At 35.6% G+C, this 22,086-nt stretch overlaps 1 protein-coding gene across 1 annotated transcript in view; it reads right to left on the reverse strand.

Annotated features, from left to right (window-relative positions):
- The window catches only part of ZNF385D (zinc finger protein 385D), a 411,917-nt gene that overhangs the window by 290,951 nt on the left and 98,880 nt on the right, over positions 1–22,086 (reverse strand). The gene's annotated exons all lie outside the window — the stretch shown is intronic.

The raw sequence follows: 22,086 nt of genomic DNA on the forward strand, positions 1-22,086 counted from the left end.
ACTCCAAAATAACTCTAGAGCTTACACCGGCAGTTGAAAGCATTTTCCACTGCCATTGTGCTTACATGTAAAAAAGTGAAGCTGCAAAAGCTAGTGCTGCACTGGGAGCTGCACCATTTTAACTCTGAGGGATAATTGACCCAATCAAACACTGGAATATGATGAAAAAACTGTTCATTTAGCCCCTTCAGATTGCTACTTCTCAGCAAGGGAATTTTCTCAGAAAAAAATTACTTTTCTTCTCAGAGACACTCTTACCACTAAGCAATTAAAGTCTCAACAGTCATTTTTTTCTACAGGTCTGTTCCTAAAATTGTTCCAAAATTCTTCCTCAGGAGGACAGTGAACAAAAGAGATTTCAACCTGAAATTCATGTGCATATCATTCTAATATATTAAAAGCAACACTTGTCTTCAATAATCTTGGTATTACACTACAACAATACAGCATGCTGCATTTTAATTCAAAGAAAGCAAAAAAACCTATTAATAAATGTTGAAAAAAATCTGTCTAATTGGCTTCTATTCAACTTTGAATTTAACCAATAATCTTGAAGTCAGTCTTACACTTACATGCAATTATGACTAGCAATGCTTTGACATATTCAGTGCAAAACATGTGAGGAATATAGTTTGTGTTATCCTCTCATTTCATCTTATATCACCATCTCTTGTATTTCAATACAAAATAGCAAATGTGTTTAGTCTCTTGAGGAATTGGAGAGGCTGAACAAACATTCCACATCCTGTTGGCTGTTTCTATCCAAGCTTTGCTAATGATGACAAACCCTTTGAAGTTACTACAGCTCTGGGAAAGACAGACGGTCTTTATGAAAATGCCAGCACTCAGGGGAAAAAAAAAAAAAAAAAAAAAAATATGTTCCTGATTGGACCCAAATTACAAAACAAATTCCTAATTTAAATCTGCTGGTTATTCTCCAGTACCTCAAACACCAAGTTTTTATTACAGCCAACCCTGGGCACTACTGCAGTGCTAGTAAACTTAAATTGAAATTTCAAGGATTCTTGTATAACATTCTATTCCAGTAGAAATCAGCACTCACTTAAAATCCTGTTGGAAAAATGCAAAGTTAAGTTTTATGAAAATCTCTGCACATTTTTGATACGTAGATCCAATCAATAATAACTTATCGGCAGCAGTCATCTATTCCATTCTGCCAATTTAAGATTTGTGCTTTAATATATTTTGCAGTTTTATCTAATCCTTATTTAATCTAAATATTTTCCATCAATTTCGTCTAGTACTGTCACAGAACTAAATATATTTCAGTCCATCTAAGCTTTATCTGAAGTCCACGTTATCTGCACATCTCAAACCTTCATGTCTGAAAACTTAATCTTAAAGGCTTTTCTGAACCTTTTCAAACTTTAGCTGCTCAGATAAAATCATTGATAGAATTTTATTTCCTTCCTTCACTTTTTTGTATTATTCTGCTTGAAGAGGATACAAAACTCAAAGTCTGTAGTCAATTCCACAAGTACAGCAGCAGGCTATGCAGAAACACAGACTACTCAAAGCACAACTCCTGCATGCTCCACAGACACTGACTGAGTCAAGGCAATCTCTCAACACTTTTTGGGAACAGTTTTCATTCTACAAGAATGCTGATTGATCAGAAGGGACCTATATCAAAGACTGCACTGTTGCAATTCATATTCACGGTGTACCACACTGCTGTGTTGTGCAGGATGAAAGTACTGTGAAAAAGGTGCACACAAAACTGAAGTAGAAGAGTCTGAACAGAAAAAGCATCTCTGAAGTAAGCCCCTAGAAGACATAAAAATAAGCCAAAGATTCTAGGCCAAAATTGGTAACATTTTTCTCCCACTAAAGAAACTATGATGTAAGAAATATACTAGCTTAAGGAAGTGGTTACATACACTGTCTTACACATAAGAATACAAATGCTTGTTCTTTTGACAGGTCCAGCTTGGTTGCAGTGAGCTACGCAGACAGGTTTTTCCCTCTTCTCTACAGTACTAGGAGCACAAGAGCATCAACATACACAGGAAAATAATAGGAGACCCCTCACCTTTATTCTGTTCCCCTACTGCTCTCCCTCACCCTCCCCAAAGCCTGATGGCATTGCGCGGGGAGTCCCTTTGCAAGTGAACAGTCCACTCTCTGCATGGAGTGTGGAAGGCACCATGGGCTGGGATGCAGCTCTGGAAACCCTCTTATTCTGATCCACAGCCAGCAATCACACACACAATAATAATCCTGTGTTCTTCCATCTCACAACTGCAGCACCGTTCATGCAGCTGTGCCTTCCCTATGCAGGGCAAATACTTTCCAGCTTCTGCAGAGAAACAGGGTCTAAAAGGTTTGAGGACAAAAATTGCTTCCTTATATTTTGCACTGAGTCCAGCTAGGCTGAATTGTGAGGAAGTAAGAGAGATTTCAAACTCCTGCTGTCAGAAACATTCTCTTTTGATGGATAAATACGATTCCAGAGTCAATCTGGCACCTCTTGCCAGCATGGAGTTTATTTTTTAGGACAGTTGTAACAAATGTAATGTAATAAGGTACTAAATCAATCCTCTATATTTTTGGCTCCTGTTGTTCACATGCTAAGCTGTTATAAGATAGCTGGTTACATAACTACAATTTTAACCCTTAAACTCCAAATGAGACCAACAAAATAGACATGAATAATCAGGCCTGAAGTACAGTGTCTTATGCTATACTGCCAGTCTAATTCTACAAATTACATTTATTTTTCATGTTTCTTGCCAAGTAGAAAATGTTACCCATGGGGAAATAACTTAAACATCAACTTCCTTTCAAAATTATTTCTATCTTTTTAAAAGCCTCTCAACTATTTTGCATTGGATCTTAATATTTTTTTTTATCCCCTTCCGCCTGTTTCTCTTATTTCTACATCCAAAAGCAGAAGTGGCATGCTTTAAAGAAAATGCAGGGATGTAAGACAGAGAAGAACATTGAGAACCAAAAATGAAAGAAGTTAACAACTCCAAAATATTACGCTCCCTTTTTTATTATTGACATTGACTAATAGAGACTGACATCCTATTAATAGCGTGGGTAATAGGCTCCAAAATATTATGCTATCTTTTTTTATTATTGAAATTGACTAATAGAGACTGACATCCTATTAATAGCGTGGGTAATAGAAGTTGGGATTGGAGACCAAAAGTAGCATCCAAGCTGGAGATCAGTAGAGACATGTAATGAACCCAACTGTGCCTGAAGCCTCCTCAGCTGTACCCATCTCCCCATGGAAGAGCAGCAGCTCCCAGCAACTTCCTGTGATTTCTTCACCCTTAACGTGAGAAGGAGAAGCATCCAGGACTTTTGGCCACTTCCACAGACACACAGAAATGCAGCAGAAGATGCTGTAAACATGGAAACGTTCTCTGCTCAACCTGTTCTGATTACTACCGGTACCTTCCAGCTGCTCCTCAAGTAAAATCTGCCGTAAATCACCCCCCGCCTTATCAACTTCAAGCAGAAATTGCAACAAAAATTACAGAGGTCAGCAGAAGGGTATCTGGTGCCCAGTGAAGCCCATTATGTCTTCCTCATTACATCTTTAATTCCTTTTGTTGTCATAACAGCTGGAAACCCTTGGCATCAACAACCTACTTAATATATTTACACCGCAAATTGACCACAGTGAAATGTAATTTGTTTCTCAGAAGCCAACACAATGAATTGAGCCCATAAATAATAAATTTCATTTCTACTGTAAGCTCACAGACACAACAAAATATACTATGATACGTGTTCATATCCGTTAAAGGTAAGAACTAGATGTTATTTGATCTTGGTGTTGTCAACAAATGTAGAATTTAAAAGTGCCTGAAATATATTCCTAAGCATATTAATTTAAGATACTACCTAGTCAAATGAGAAAAAACATTTTTAAATTAGTCCCTTTTTAAATATAAGCACTGCTTATCCTGCTACTCTGAAGGAGGCAAAGGCCCTGTGGAAAAACAGAACAAAATACAGGCTCGTGAAATTAAGAGTTAGTGTCATACAATTCATTCCAATGAGACACAAGTTACAAGCTGTCAACAGCTGGGTTTTATGAACTTCTAAGGTTGACCTAGGAGCTCATACTTACTACAAATTTACATTTTTACTGCATGTCAAATGGCTGCATTAACTTGCTTCCTGCACATCATGCATACACTTGCATTTGGTTTTTTTTATTAAACCTGTTTACTCTTTCATACCCAAAATTGTTGTAAAAATGAGCTATTACTACTGTCACAGCACTGGTTTTAAGTTACTATTTTCTCTGCTTTATTACTAGCAACTTCCCCTTCTAAAAAAATCCCCCAAACTCATGCAAATTGTGGCATATATAACTCATAATTTTCTAAGTTACCATTTTCTCTGCTTTATTACTAGAAGCTTCCCCTTCTAAAAAATCCCCAAAACTCATGCAAATTGTGGCATATATAACTCATAATTTTGAGGGTATTTTTAGAAGAGATCAATTGTCATGATTTTGTATTGATTAACTCTGTGTTTACTGATTGACTAAGAAGTTTTTATACCATTAGTAAACTGAAATTAGTGTTTATGGACAGGCATGCATTAAGTTAAAAAGGAACACTAGAATAAAATGAAAAATTAGATTTTGCAGAATTTATGTCTGACTTAAACTGATAATTATTTCTGGTATTACAATTAAGTGGAGAGCCAGTTACACTTGACATGTTATTATAAGCAATGAAAGCAGCTTCAAATTAAAAATCTTCAAATCTAAAATCTGTACAAGAGTCAAATAGAAAAAAAATATCAATTCACAATTCGTGCAAGTCAATATGAGGAGCAAACACTGAGACACCTTTTAGGGTATTAGGCTATCCATTTAAGAGTAGATTACCTTATCTCAAGATTAAAGGAGATGAACAGTTTCTGTCTACAACAAAAACAGAGGGATTTGTTCAACTCTAAATGATTGTCATATATCAAGTATTTGGTTACAACTGTTCTTTCTAGATATATTCTCCTTGGCAAAAGTTAATGCAAAGACCATGAAACAGATTCAAATAAATCAGAGAGAACAAAGCATAATAAAAAAGTGCACCAGCAACTATATAAATGACAGTATATAGTTTATAAAAATATAAATTACAGTCAGGTAATATTTTGCTTTCATCCTCTCCTCTAAGAAAAAAAGAAAAAAGTTGCAATAAACAACAAACTCTTCTCCTGCATCCAGGTTAGCTTGAGATTTAGGGGTTGTTATGTCCATTCTCTGTAGTATTCTTGAAAGACTAAACTGCTGGGGACATGCCTAAATCAATTCAACTATCCTATTGCAGTAAGATGCAATGCTTTTGTCCTCTTTATCACTTCAGCTGTTGGACACACCACTGGGTGATGGCAGGAGCTCTGAACCCACAGCACATTGTGCTTCACTGGCAGTCTCATGGCTTTATTTCTGCCAGCCAGTAGAGCAGTTTTCTTGCTGTTGCCATGAAATCCAAAGGCTCTGCAGGACCACCTACACTAATGAGGAAACCTGGGAACACTTCAGAAAAATTCTCCCAAATATGTTTCTTGGTTTTTAGTTTGTTTATGGCGTTTTTTTTTAAGAGAAAATATGGTGTTTTCCCAAAGCTAATACCCCCAGTGATCTCAGATAAGCATCCCAGCACTTCAAACACCACAGAACAGGAGCACAACAGTACCACTGCAATGGGTGCAGAGTAAAATCAGGTGGTAGAGCAAAAAGCAAACCACAGATACAACAAACAAAGTATTGAACTAGAGATCTAATGATACCAAATAGTCTAGAACTGGATCAAACAATAAATTAAATTCATGGCAAATACAGGAATAGACAAATTCAAGAGGGACCTACAGCATTCCATAATCATGCTGAATTAAGATGGCAATAGCATAAATCGTAATACAGGACTACAGGTAAACTCAGAGTGCTTTGTGACCACTGACAACCTGACTTTCACTTTCCAGCAGAAGGGAAATGCAAAGTTATTTTACCTGAATACACATGGCCTTTTATGCTTAGCATAAACATGTAGTGATTCCTTGAATTTAAGAAATTTAACAGGGAGAGAATGGAAAACCCCATATCAAACTGTTTTACAGCATTTTTGTGGGAAAATATTCTCTCAATCATTTTAAAAGAATACAAAGGAAGGGAAAGTTCTACATATCTGTCAGTTGTACTAAGAAATCCCTAAGCTTAATTAAATGGTTAACTCAGATAAGCTCTAATACTACATGTCAACTGTAGATGTGCAGAAAGCACCCTTAAAGACCCCTCTAAATATAGAGTCGATGTGTTTAACGTAGAAATGGAGCTGTTACTGCACATAAATACATTTCTGAATATTAAAGCAGAAATTAGGAGTGTCATATAGGACAGGAAAGAGCAAATAAGTTGAAGAATTATTGCATGCTAATTTAATTTTCCAGTAAAAAGAGTCCATTATATAGTCACTATCAGTGGTATAAGGTCTAAATTATATTACACTAGGCAAGCATCTTCTGAATTCAGACTAGGGAACTGAAAGATTTCAAGTCTTGTGACAGAAAGAAACTTACCCATTTAATCAGCCTCTTTGTCAGACACTCAAAAGTGGTCAGAATCTGGTGTTAATATTGAAAGTCAAGAAATCAAATTGAACTATTTTTCAAAGATGCAAAGAATTCATACATCTCCTCCAAAACCCAGTGAGAGCAAAGGAACTGGTATATGTAAAACAACATACCTATCCGGTCTAGATATGAGTGTAGAAACTCAAACATGAATAACTAAAGTGAAATTTTGCTTGATGGGGAAATGATTGCATCCCTAGGGTATTGTTTATCTTGTTTTCACTTTCTTCAAAACTTGTATCACTCCCTTGTGCTGGTTTTGGCTGAGATAGGGTTAATTTTCTTCACGGTGAGTAGTAGGAGGCTGTGTTTTGGATTTGTGCTGAACACAGGGTTGACAAGGTAGAGATGTTTTTTGTTATTGTTGAGCTGGGCTCATGCAGAGACAAGGCCTTTTCTGCTTTTTGTACTGTCATGCTGGGAAGGAAACTGGGAGTGAACGTATAAGAGGAAACACCTGGGACAGGTGATCCCAACTGACCAAAGGGATATTTCCAACCATACAGCATCATGCTCAGTCTGTAAAGTGGGGGCAAGGAGGAGGAAGTGAGGGGACGTTTGGCATGATGGTACGTTTGTCTCCCCAGGCCACCATTATGTGTGATGGGACCCTGCTCTCCTGGAGATAGCTTTCCCATGGGAATCAGTGAATTAATTCCTTGCTTTGCTTAATATACAGATGTTTTTTTCTCTATTAAAATGTCTTTATCTCAACTTATGAGTTTCCTAGCTTTTACCTTTCCAATTCTCTCCCAGAACCCACAGGTTGTGGGGGCAAGAGTGAGTTGCTGCATGGTATTGGGCTGCTGGCTAGGTTTAAACCATGACCATCATTTAGCTAGAGGAAATTAGTGATTTCATTACATAGGATAACTGATTGGATGTGATAAATGAATCCATAAATTATTCTACCACCAACTCATAACTGTAGGTAGGTAGCAATGAGGGTGTACAAAACAGACCATGAGGTAAACAAGATCATTTTTGTGGGATAAAACTGTTGCATAGTAATATGAAATATTTCCAGTTTAAATAGCTGGAATTATAAGCATAAACTCCTTGATATCTAGGCAACACCATTCAGGGACTTTGCAACTAGGGAAAAAATTGTTTCTAAAACAGGAACTGAAGTACTAATTTTTATAGCAGCTATCCCACTGTAAGGACTGTCAGCATTTGATACTAATTTTAAAAATACAAAATGCATTCTGGATTGTAGAAGAATCTTGATGGAAGGCAAAGACGTGATCTTCCGCATAACATCCTTTTTGAAAACATAACTGCTTCCACAGACATAGTGTGAAGTGCTGCTTGTCACGATCTTGGTTTCAACACCATGCCATAAATTCCCCATGTCCCATTAGGGACACTCACTCTGTTTTCTTTTAACCAGAATGAAGCAGTTATGACATTAAATCCTTTCACGTTTAAAATTAAAATAAACACGAAATATACTTCCCCTTTTATTTTTTCCTCTCTGGCAACTACTCCTTAGGCACATGGCTCTGCATATGAACCATTGTCAATAGGCTGCTTTGAAGATGACATTCTGGATGGTGCACTCAATAAAGCAATCCATTATAAGTATTAGAGACACACATTGAAGAGCTCACCCTACTTCCCTTCCCATAATTATTGACATGCTGGAACTGACAGCTTCTTATACCCTTCTAATCTACTTTCTTAAAATGTGTTAAGGAAGAGATACAAAACTTTCTTTTTTTTTTTTTCTTTTTTTTTTTTTTTTTCCTGTTGTAAATTGTGGAATTGCAGCCACTTCTTTCAAGAGTGCTTTGTATGCCCAAATCTCACAAAGAATAAGGCATCAAATTTAGAAGAACAGCCGAAAATATCTTGTCTGATCTACTGACGTTGTCACTGAAAATCATCAGCATTCTAGAGAACACTGCAGTTTAATTTAAAAAGCCCTGCAGCAGCACTAACAAAACACCTCTAGGGTACGTATCCCTCCTCAATTGAGCTATATGACAGGTTATACAGAAATCTAGCTCTTACAGCAAGACAGTCATGGTCAGCTGTTCCTCCATATTCCCAATGTAATAACAGTCCACAGAAATCAAAAGAAAAATGGACATGTGGAATCTGTTTGGAGGGAACAAAAACAAGAATTAAAAAAAAAAAAAACAAAAAAAACAAAAAAAAAAACAAAAAAACAAAACCACAAAATAAGAGAAAACCCACGTCTCCAACCCTCACCAATCAATAGCTAGAACTAAGAAAGAAGAAACAGAAAGAAGTTCAAATCTACAAGAAGGTGACTGAAGCTGTGTGGGGGAAACCTGGAAGCAGCCTCATATCCTCCTGGTGGGGATGGTTGCAGCTGAGAGACACAAACTGTGCTGCTTTTAAATGCAGCCATCTTGCCCTGATCATTCCATATGGGATTATAAAATTTCATTTTCAAAACAATGCCTGAGACTCCTCTGATGGGCATATTTTGGACACCTTTTAAAGAGACTGCATATTCTTAGTTCTTAGGGTAAGAAAAACAGCTTTAGAAGAATACGTTTCCTTCTTGCAGTTAGTACAAATGAGCTATTTTACCAAAAGAAATGCCAAAATAATATCACATTACAATGATAGACAGTAACATAATATTTCAGATTTTTCAGACAATTACCTTAAATACTTCCTGCTTTGCCCAAATTAATATAAACACATGGAGAAAATTAACTGTCTGGAACAGAGCAAGAGTGGCACCATGCACAACAAACACAGACATCGTTTCACCTCTTGAGAGATAATAATGTGATTATTGGGCTTTTGTGGCATTTTACTATGTCTGCCCAAGGACTGAGAGTCTGAGGGTAGGAATCAGACAATTTTATTACATTAAGCTAATAGGAGTAATAACACAATTTCCAGTGTTTTAACACAGATCTCTGTTTCATACTACAGAGTACAGCAGAACAGGTAATATTAGAGCTCTAACAGGATTCATAAAATCATATTAATAAATGTTAGCAAAAGCAGTAGGATTAAATTCTGCAACCATTCAGTATCTGCACCACCTTCTTAATGGAATCATGAATTTTCTTTCAGACAGTAAGGGTGCCAAAATTTTAAAAAGCCATTTCTGCTCCCCAGCGATAAAGTGCTTATTGAAACAGTTGGGTTGGTGTGTAAATAACACTCTGATGTTAGATAACCTCCCTGCTCTTGAAAACATGGAAGCCCTTTAAGCTTCAGAACTTTAAGATATTCTCTGGAGAGCTAATACAGTAAATCACCAGGAAAAAAAATATCTGGGTATTGGCTTCAATTGCACCCCAGCAGAACATTTTAAAACTCCACGGTATGGAAACTAATTGTGCTTGGTGCTGCTCTGGCAGACCCTTGGGGTTTGGGACATAATATTATGTTTAATTTGCCCAGAAACTCGTTCTACAGGTGCTGCTATAATTTAAAACTTAGTGTCTGAATTTTAGATTTTGATTTTAAGAGTGTTTTGATTCAGAAAGAATAAAGAAAAGTGAAAATCACTATTTTGTTCTGCCTGTCAATGAGGTGGGTGGATGGGGAGCATTTAATGTATTCATTTCACTTTCACTCCCATAAAGGTATACCACCCCAAATTTGACATGGTAAGATAAACATTATATATATATATATATGTTCCTAAATATATTCAGTGTCTAGCAATACAAAAAAGGCAATAATAAACCTGTATAATCTGGTTTTAAATTTTGCAAAGTGTGTCTTAGCATAAAATTTCTGTGAAGTCGCTGCATACTTTCACTTTTTCCTATTTCTCAAGAAATAAAAGTCACTTCCCTTCTTTTGGAGTTTAAAAACATAGGATACTTAGTAGATTTTATCTTCAGCTATGTCTGTAAATCTATGTTGCTTCTCTCAGCCTTCTCCACAACTGTGCCACAAGCTGCAGTGCCCTCACATGGACACGAAACACCTTACAGGGGAAAGAGTGAAAGCACCCAAACCTGGGTGCTCATCATTGCACCCAGGACCCATCAGGTCAGGTAGAAAGCCACAACAAGGGAAGATCTCATAAACGCAGCTGACTGCTACCTGACATCACTCATCACTGTAAATGTTCAACTCCCTATCCACAGTCATTACTGAAATCACAGAATTTTAGATAAGGGCAATGTTTCAAAAACTGTTCTGAGGTAGTGATTCATGGCCAAAGCTTCCTCTCAGAAATTTCTGAGTCAGGCTAATGCCTCCAAAGAAAATGTAAAGTTTAACAGTAAGCCTAGAGCATAACAAAGTTATAATTTAATAAAATCTTGCAAACTTAAAGTAGAAGACAAAGACTGGCTTGGCCTCTTCCCTAAACTGCATATGTTGCACCTGTCACAAACCATCAGGATATCAACAGAACAGGGTCACCTTTTATAAACATTAAAGTGTTTCATTGCAGTATGGCAATAATGCAATAACAGTCGTGTAGGAGTTCAGAATTTGAAAGTAATCATTTTCTACAAAAAACTAAAGTTAGTTACAAAAAGTTTAAAGATATCAAAGCATTTAACAAAACACAGGGAGAGCACTAACATAATTGTAATTGATTGAAAATCGAACAAAATGCTTTATGAACCAACTATTAAAGTTCTTGAAATAAGTAATGAACCCTCAGTAGAAGTGCAAATGATAAAACAGTTTTCTGTAATTTATATTTTTTCCTGTGATCTACATTATTATAAAAACATGAACAACTGGGCATCCCTGCAGGTACAAAAAAGGTGATCTGCTGTTCAATAGCAAGACAATTATTGGGATAATATTTTCACTGTAGTACATTTGAAGCACCTCTCATTATACTCAGAACTGGAAATATTTTTAAGAATTTTTTTGGAAACTGAAAGTTTCTGATATGATAATGGAAATACATCTAATTACTCAGCTGGTTAAAGAGAGCATCTGGGACTTGGCTGACTAAATTTAAGCCATTTGAGCAGCCTTTAAAAGGACGAACAGCTGCAAAGGTGCAGGATATTTTGATCACAGCACAGGCTGCTCTTGGGGAGTAGCACATGCAAATTCAGGTACAGTTATTCAATGTGCTAATTTCCATTTTGTGTTTTGGCATAGAGCAACACATATATACATTGGTATTCCATTGATACCTATGTGTGTGTGTGTGTGTACACATGCATATAATATGTGAAATATTGCAACATCTAGCAAAATTTTTCAGAACAAGGAGCACAACACTCGCAGCTTGAATCAGAAAGTCAATTGTCTTCACTTCCAGACTCAATCAAAAACAGGGCAAGTAAATCTCACCCTTAAACTTATTTATTTATGGACACTGATTTTATGTTTCCTTTCAACATATATTTTGCAAACTAATCAGACCAAGGGAAACTTAGCTATGACTTTCCAATAAAAAGTTCACATTAAAAACTGTAACAGTCTGAAGCACTACTATTCTAAGGAAAAGAACTTTAATTCTAATAACAAATTTACTGTATCAGTGTGGGAAAATTGCAACTAATGTTCAGGCATCATTATTTTTTTTTTATGCACTGATTCTGTTTTCTACATTCAAATGTAAAATGTCTACAACAGGTGTTAATTATAAAAATAAGTAAAATGTAGTAAAGAAGTTAAAATTAATATTTTAATTTAATTTTATATTCAGCAGCCAAAACCAGATTCACTAATTGTAATTAAAAGATCTCTCTCTCCTTTGCATGAAAATGAACCATTCTTGGAAACAGACTCACGGAAGGTGGCAAAAGTTCAGGTAAGAAAAGTATACTTAGAGTAGCCAAGTTGAGTAGAAATATATCTAATTAATTGGAAAAAAATAATAAGACTATTCTCTCCCATACACACACTTGAAAGGCAAAACACAACAGTTTTCCTTTCCATCTATCAAAACTATAAGAAGTTCATATGAAATTATGGAAAGCACTGTAGGTTTAACTAATTTGCACATGCATAAAACCTAAACATGCAGTATCTACATGAGTTTACATTCTTGTGATTTGAGGTTCTTCAAACCACTTTAAGGAAGTCCCAATGAATTGCAATGGGAACCCTATTAGATTTGAAAGATTACAAATTATGGGGAAACAGCTAGAAAAATAGGAAGGAGAAAGAGCAAAGAATGTTTTACAGCCCAAGGAGGCACTGATTCTGCTCTTTAAGTATCTTCCACTTAGAGCATTTACTCAGAGCTGGAACTTACAAAAAAATGAGATTTTTGGCACAGGAGAAGAGATGGAAACCTGTGGCACATATTGGAGCTCATCTGGTTCTCTGTAAGACATTAATTTCTAAGGAAAATATTTCCCACAAGCAGACAGGAAACCACATCAGACATCAAATGTATTATAAGTGACACGGGGGTTCATTGTGTGGGAACAGAGTACTAAAGATATTACTCACTCTAGCATCTGCATCTAATTATATTTGTATTTGAAGTTAAAGAGAACAGCAACATTTATGTTAAATGCTGGTCAGTCTGAACTTATTAAACATGAAACTTAGTTGAGAAAGAGAAATGGACTTGGATTTTAGGTCACGAAAAAATTATATCCAGTAGACTGATCAGGAGACTGCAAACAATTTGTAAGACTCCTCAGATTTAGCAGGCTCCCCTAATGTCCCCATGACATTACTTAAAACTGTATTTCTCAGAAGAACATATTCTCACTAGATTAACATTTCCATCCCCCACTGGAAGCAAACAAGGTAAATATTATGCTGTGGCATAAAAAAATAACTTTGAAAACACCTTCAAGTATACAGAGCAAGTGATACTCTAGCAAAACCTTTCAAGTATTCCATGGAAAGACAGTATCAAGTGACTCCTCATAAACCATGACCTAGCCTTCACATGCTCCTCATATTGAAGATGTTCTGAAAAACAAACCAGGCCAGGCAGTTCAGCATGGAGTTCCTCTTACCTTTCAAAATCAGAGATCAATTCTTTAGCCTGATCCCATTTCTGTATTGTATCCTATAAGAATCACTGCAATAGATGAAGAAATATTCTGGAAACGTTGCAGATAATTAGTTTAAAGTCCCCAAATAAGGGGGTTTGAGTGTTGGGGATTTTTTTGGTTGATTGGGGGGGTTTCTTGGGTGTCTATTTTTTAAATTATGTGCTGTCTCTGGGAATTTTGACATTCACAATTCTGTTAGCTATACACAAAAAACTATTTCTTAAGTGCATACTTTTAAGAAGGCAGTTTCCAAATGTAATAAATGGGGAAAACACAGCTTGGCAAAAAAAATAAGTATAGATTTTATTTCAGAAAAGCCTTTTCCTAAAACAGCAACAATAAACTAATATTAAAATAGAGCATAGGAATTAAGCAGGAATAACAAATGATAAAATGTGAATGGATCCTGTTACAAGATTAAAGTATCGTTCAAGACAGAAATCATCTCATGTATCTATGCATCCATTTCTACAACCCACAGAGCAGAGGCCTCTCTTAGTGACCAAAATAAATCTCTTAAACTGCAATACTTATTCTGAGATCATCTTTGAAACTTGGAAAAGCAAATATTAATGGCATATTCCAAAAAAGCACTCTTTGAATGAAACAACAGAGGGCAGATCTTTGTGGAAAAGTGCAAAATGGGCGGGACTCCCACGAACCCACCCACTCAGTGCTGCTGTTAGAGATCACTGGTGGCAGGAGAAGATGGCAATCTCTGCCAAGGAAGGTTATTAGATTCTTCTGTAATCAGGAGTAATGCTGGCCAGGAAGTATTAGCATATGGGTTCATCACCTTTGGAGGGGCTTAACGTTTCTTCCACATAAGCCAAAGCCAGCCAAGACAGCATTTTCAAGCCATTATCTTCTATTCCAGAAATGCATCTCCTGTTCTACTATTAGCCTTTCAAATAATGTTTCAGCAAGAAAGACTTATTCTTTCTGGTTTTGTCATGGATTATTTGGCTTTAGACGATCTGAAAACAGACAGCTTTCTCCTCAAAGCAACACAATGCTAAGTTTTAGACTATCAAGCTTCTTTTGATCCTTTCAAACAATAGGACTAGAAAGTAGAACTGTTAAGCACTCCATCTGCCAAAAAAAGACTTGTATTTCATTTTAATGCAGTTTGGCTGATACCTTGATATAATATATCTAAGAAATTCAGGTCAGGCTAGAAGAAGCCCTAAAAGTTATCATCTAACATAAGCAATGCTGCAAAGTAACACTGAGAAAAACCATCATCCCTTGCTTCAGTGCTGATGTTCACTAGCAATAGCTGGGAATATTATGGCAAGAAAAGTGGCAACATCTGATGGTATATTTAACAAGGTATCCTGCCACAATACTTGTTTGGTTTTCAGAGAGACACAAGATCTCCTGTGGTGAAAACAAAAAATATGACTTGAAAGGAAGAATTTGCATTATTTTGTCTTTTGGCTATCAGTAAAAATAAAACAGAAAGTACTACATCCAGAGGCTTTATTACCAATAATATTGAGAAAGGAACCAGGGAAGTTTCCTCAGCTGAAGCAATACAATACCTATCAGAATCATGGCTGTAACCTAAAAAGTTGGGCTATAAAACAGCATTATCTTCTTCCCCATACTCTGTCTGTAGTGCTGCCCTTTAAACCAGCTACTTAACCAGACTGCAGTCAGAGGATTAATTTTTGAACTCAGAAATATCACAGAAATGTCCGGGTTTTTACATTTGTAAAGGCACATCCCTAAGATTGACTGGTATAATTAATTTTACCCAGTCAGCACACTGAAGTTAGTGGAAGAAAAACCTATATTCTGGTCTCAAAACAGAATCTCCATTTAAAGCATCATATGCTCTAAAGAGAGTTTGTCTCCAAACATGATTTTTTTCTTAGATGAGTCTAGAAGACACACAGTCCTGCTCAAACACAAGATGTAAAGCCTGTTGGTGAAGTTATTTTCCCACATTTCTTGCCATTCCAGAAGAAGACTTTACAAAAGAGTGAACTATTTGGAAATTCCTAATGCCAAAAGAAAAATACTAGAACATCAAAGAATATGTTTTCAATAGCCTGACAAGGTGGTGAGACACAAAGGAAGAAGGATCAGTATAACCCTATTGGCAGAAATGCAAAACCTCCTTACAGAGACAAGAAATGATGGATTTCAATTTATTTCTTATTACTAAGTGCTTTAATTACAATCAATTTAGCTCATAACATCAAGAACTAATTTAACTGGCACAATCATAACTAAATTATGAAGGTTTTTAATTGAAAATGTTATATTATTCCTCACCACAGTATAAATGGGAAATAGATTGATTAAACTACCTAATAATATTAGATGAAAAAAAGAATTAAAAACATTTTTGTCACTTGCTCGTAATCTTAACTAAGCACTTATACATCTACTAGAGCATGGGAATCCTGCTTCAGTACAAGAACAATGACTCTTGTGGAAGAAAAGTTGCTGCTGAAGAGACTAAAACTTCCAGACTTCTCCTTTTCTTATATAATGTCATTATGAAGACTACAATGAAACCTATTTTTTCTCTTGGGGTCTCCTACCTCTAATTAAAAGAGTTGAAATTGAAATCACTGAACCAAAAATGTCTAGAAAACCAATCACTTCAAAGCAAACTACCAAAAGTCATTCTAGAATGCAAAAATGGGCAAATATTTTTCTATTGTTCCAAACATACGTAGCACATTTATTTTCAGTCCACTGTTTTTAAAGTTGCCACTGTTTTTTCCTGAATATTTCAAGTTTTAACATTAACTGAAGGTATTTCCTGCAGAACAGAAGATAAATGCACATCAGGCAAAATATTTCTCTATGGATGTGCAAATGTAACAATAATCTCTAATCATTAAAACCTATATACCTTTAAAGTTTGTTTCATCTTTTAATTAATTAGAAAGTATTTCTATTGCCTGGATATACACATTATACATCCAACAGTACTCGAGGAGAAAGCACACTATATGACTGTTGAGGAAGTTGCTAAAATGCAAGAGTATTTTTAAATCTCCCAATAAATATAGACTGAGTACAACTTTTACAGTTAATAGTTTCCTTTATTTGCCAGAAAAACAGACGTATAAAATTAAAGTAAAAATAGGGAGCTTTTATAGTAACACTCAAACTTCTGGTAAGCTCTTGACAAAAATACCACTAAAATAAGCTGTGTTGATTTTAAATTGCTGACATAGAATGTACACTAAGTACTTGCTTGTAAAATATAAATACTTCACTGGACATTTACAAAGGACTTTATTTAAATATATGACTGACATTTTCTGATAGCCAAATACTACCTAAAAGAAGAAAAAAGGAAATGTTACTGTAAAATAAATAGAAAGGAAGTAAATCCAGAAGAGTTCTGCTCAAACAGTTGTTACCAAAAGCTTGTGGAAATACACACACTGAAAAATTATATTAATAGCAGCTGCAGATGGTTTTAAAATCCATCCATCCATTACAGCTAAATGGGCTATGTAAAACTGTCGGTGACAACAAACAGCAAAAAGTCACTACAGTGACAGAAGCCTCTGTACAGCAGCAGCAGCTCCTCAGAGAACAAACTCTGGGTGGCTGGTGGAAGTGAGTGGATCCTAAGCTCGTTGGCATGAGCCTGAGTGCTTGACCATGACTCTTTGGCATGGACATTTCAGCCTCAGATGAGTTCAGCTACATTTCAGAGGAGTAAAATAATTTATGTACATGGCTGGTATTGAAAACTTGTGCAGCTCCAGTTCATAACCCTGTCTTTACATCTCATAAATTAAGCACTATAAGAAATGATGTAGCTACAAATTTCCAGTCTTGTTCTCTGTGGAATTACCTGTAATTTTATGTTATTATCCTTATCACAGTGTACATAGCATAAAATAACATTTATGACATAAGTTATTCTGATGTCCTAAGAGGAGTAAAACTTTTAAATTTTACCACATAAAAAGAAAAGTTCCTATAGTTTGGGACTGGAAGAGGAACATGTGTTTGTCTTTTTGGTTGTGATTTGGTTTTCTTTGTTTGGGTTTTTGTTGCTGTTGGTTTTGTCATAGTTTGAAGAATAAGAAAATCCTCAAACTAAAATTCACAGAAAAATTAACTTAAGCAAACATGCAGGTATTCTAAAAAACCATTCCTGTGTCAAGGTTTGGGGAAGGAAAAATAGATGACTATTGCATTTGCAGTCCTAGAAACACATCCATATAACCATAGTTCTCTTCAGAATTTTATGACAGAAGATCTGCTAAGAAGACAAAGTTTAATATATATTACAAAACAAAGAAGAAATTATTACCAGATGAAACTTATAAAAGGATAAAAGTCCCTGAACAAAACCAGGTTTACACCACTCCTTTTCAAAAGTCTTAATTGAATATATAATTGATTCTCATTAGGGAGCTGTGGATAAAGGAAAAGAAGTACCACAGTTTTTGATGAAAATACTTAGACTGCTGAAAATTAAAAAGTGAATTACCTGTCAGATTTGGAGTGTAAATGTCAGAGAGGCAAGCCATGACAACTGAAATCTGAGTCATAGATCCTTCACTAGAGTTCTGTTTGCCAGAAACTCATTGCAAGATTTTGAGCGAGTCAGGACACGTGAATGTTTCTTATTCAACACCTGCATTTGGGCTGGCTGAGAAATTTTATTTAGTTACTAATTTCCCCATTGGTATTACAAGCAGGTGAAAACGTCTGCTGGACTACTGGATAATTTGCCAGATGAGAGGCTGATACAAACTATTTCTTATAGCAGAATATTGAGTACCTGCAGTCCCTACTGCCACAGTGCTCTCCCATAAAGCAGATGAATAAGTAAACAACTTAAAATGGACTAAAGTTTTTAAGTGGCTTCACTGTAATCATTGGTGTATTAGAAATGTCAAGGCAGCCACAAATTCAGGATAATTAGCATGAAAACCATGGCTAATTTAAATGCAGTTATTAAATGTTGGGAAAATTAATTAAACTTAAATGTTAAATATTAAAACCTAGGTCACTAATCTAGAAACAGAAATTTGGGCTTCAGTCTTTAAGCTTTGCAATAAGAGATACAGAAATCAGGTTTTGTGAAAGTTTCAATTCCTGAAGAGCATGGCTCTATCTTGCTTCTTTGAAATTACTTTGAAGAAAAAAAAAAATAAAGGAATGGCTGTAATATCCAGAGTCATAAGATATTAAGACTAAATTCAGTAAGCTGCAAAGGAGAATTATCTGGGCTCTAGTCCACCTGATTTTTAAATGGGCCATTCATCAGCATAAACCTCTATGACTTGGAAGATAAATGCTAGTTTAAACAAGTTTCTTTCACAAGCAATTTCTATTTGCTGCTATGATCAATTCTATTAAGAAATGTTATTGCTAAGAAGCAGACATTCATCAGCAACATGCACCATTCTACAGCAAACAAGAACTTGATGTGAACGAAAACTCACATTGTGACTGTGTTTGAAAAGAAGCCATTGAACACTTTATGAAAGAGCAGATTTCCAGATTTAGAAAACTCCTACTTCGAAGTTACGCAAATTTTAAATCACCTTTTTTTTTCAGGTTTTATCTTTATTCTACCTTGAACATTTTTTTATTTGTTTGTTTTCAGCTTTAGCAAATTTGCAGTGAGAGCAGAGGTCATTTTGCAGGTTGATATGCCCGCTTCATGCTTAAATACCCTAAACAGCATAGTGATCCAAAGCAATAATTTCCTGGTTACAAAAACCACTGTTTATTCTCTTAACTCAGTACAAAAACAGAGTTAGAGAACCCATAATTTATCAATTTACTGAGGCAAAGACATACTTAGAACTGCTGGACAGAGATTTGGTCGCTTAAGAAAGGGAAAATAAACACATAAATAAAAAGCAATTTTCAGACTCATTACTATCCTTTTGCTGGCACCAGAGTGTTTTTAGAATAAATTTGCTCAAGAATTTGCTAAGTAGCTGGATATCACTTAATTAGACCATATCATTACCTGTTTCTTAGGTTATGCATACCAGTAAATTAACAAGTCCAGCCTCAAACTGGTACAAATCAGCAGTTCTTTCAAATGTTCCTTTGTGCTCTTGTGAGAGGCCAAGGTACTGGTTCAAGTCCATTGTTTCCTTTCCCTGTACTCTTTGATCTGAGCACTTTAATCTGAACTGAAAGAGGTAAGCAGCATTTCACAAGATCTGACCCTAAATGTTGTCCTAATCTCCATCTATCCAGGATGTTTACTCATGATATGAATGCTGATTTGAGTTAGACTTTTCCAGCACCAAGAAGGAGAGTCTAACCAAATTTGGCAAGAATTTTAATAAGCATTACAGTTTAATTAGCCTGTTTATTTTCACTTATAGCTCCACATGAGACCAAAACACACAATTAAAAAAGCTACACAAAAATCTTCTACTAAATGATTCATCATCACTCTCTAATGAGAAGATTTTAAAAGGTAACTTTTCAAAACTTAAGCACATTTATCAGAACATAATGATCATTTCTCCAAATCTTTATACTATTAATACTGGAAGTATATTTAATATCATAAGCAGGAAAGAAGAAATGCATCTAGGTCTTGTTGACAACAAGCTATTTAGTGGTCTTCGATAAAATAGCCTGTTTATTATAATACCAAAACACCAAAACAAAGCTGGTTTTGCAAAGAACAGTCAGAAAATACATTACCAGACAAAGGGAAAAGATTTGTACTCTGGAGAAATGCTCACAGAATGAAGACAGGTGAGAAACAATGAAGAGAGTTATGCTGGAGAGGAAAATAGGATAGGAAGAAAATAACAGCAGAAGAAGAAAAAACGTTGTTGAAAGGGTTTACCTTCAAGAGTAATACCACACATTTTTCTGAATATCACTTAGCATAATTTTCAAATTTTGGCTAATTTACATAGGCTGGAAATGCAGAATTAAAGTTCTTCTCAGCACATTTCCTTTCAGTCCCACTCTCTAAGTACTTTGCCTCCCCAACTATGCTCTGAATAAAACTGAAATGAATTCTTTGATGTGTAGGAGAGAAAATGCCAAAAGGTCAAGAGGCAGCTTCATTGTAACTACTTCAAAGAACACTATGTTTCTGTGTTTTCTTTTACAACACAATATTAATTTAATACCACATTTCTCTTTCAGAAACGGGCCATTCAGCATAGTGACTGCAAAGTACCTACTGAGTAATAGGAAAACATGCTACTCTGAGTTCCTGTGTATTTACAAAACAGTATGAATCTATGACCATTTACATCCAAGATTCTGGACTACAAATTCTGTAAGAAACAGGAAAAAAAGTGCTGAGAGTATTTGACAAAAATCCAGGATATATTTCAAATCCTTCCACCCCATTCAGCAGATAAATTCAACTATATTCCATTATAAGCCTGAAAATGTGATACACTGGCCTTCTCCATAAAGCCACAATAAATAAATCCTTTAATGTGGATCTTTTCTGCCCTTCCTTCACCCCCAAATAATTGCTTTCTTTAATGCTCTCTTCACCAAAAATAAATAGAGACACAGCTTAAGCTGAAATAGAAGGCGAACATGGCTTGAATCTCTTTTTTTCTCCCCTCCAGCTCATCCAGAGTTCCTGTGGTAGAGCCCATTAGCAGTGCATGAAAGCAGATAGCTCAAAGCCCACATAGTTATTCCTGGATTTAAATACAGATTGGAAATGAATGTCCTGTGGATAAATGTCTGTGAAAAACACAGAGGAGAATAAGTGCTTGGGAGATTAAGAGATTTACTGTAACCTCTGTGAAAGCTGAACATTTAAAGGGCAGGAATTCTTCATTTTTCAATCAGCAAATTTAAAGGGGCAGAGATTTATACATTATCTCAGCAACTAATTAAAACCCTGTGTCTGTGTGCACATGTGCATTCCTATACATACTTTTATAAATCAGCAGATGTATATTGCTAACAGATTATGGGACTATTCTGGTCAGCAACATTTATGTTAATGTTAGCTTTCTTAATTTGTTTAAATGGCACTTTGGCTAGTTCATAATATTATTTCAGTTGGTAAAAGCCTTTAAGGTCCTTGAATCCAACAATTGTATGTAATTGATCAAGATTCCCTGCTGAATTGAAGGCAAATAATTTCTTCTTACTACTAGAACAATACATCCTCAGTAAAAAGAAAAATATCAGCTACAACTTGGTTTTACAATTCTCCCCTCTTTATGCCTGCTTGATCATTTTTAATACCTATTACTCATGGGAAGCCTAAATGTAGACATGCTGAGGAACTGCTATGAAAAGCCTGCCAGATATTACTGCCATTTTCTTGCCCTATTCTTCCCTTTAAAGCAGCAAAAATGAAAGAACACAGAAGTTCCAGTGCCCAAATAACAAAGATTTGCTTCACACCAAAGTTTAAATAAAATAAGTCACGTGCCTGAAAATCCTGCTCTCCAAATAAGATGAGGCCATGGATGGACAACAGCATATACTGAATGAATAATCCTGGTCATGCTTTGCTGTTTCTGAAACTATGCACATTCAGGAACTGTAATACACAAACAAA

The sequence above is a fragment of the Onychostruthus taczanowskii genome, unplaced genomic scaffold (assembly GCF_017590055.1).
Source record: "Onychostruthus taczanowskii isolate IOZ18803 unplaced genomic scaffold, ASM1759005v1 scaffold36, whole genome shotgun sequence".
In the NCBI taxonomy this organism is placed as follows: Eukaryota; Metazoa; Chordata; class Aves; order Passeriformes; family Passeridae; genus Onychostruthus; species Onychostruthus taczanowskii.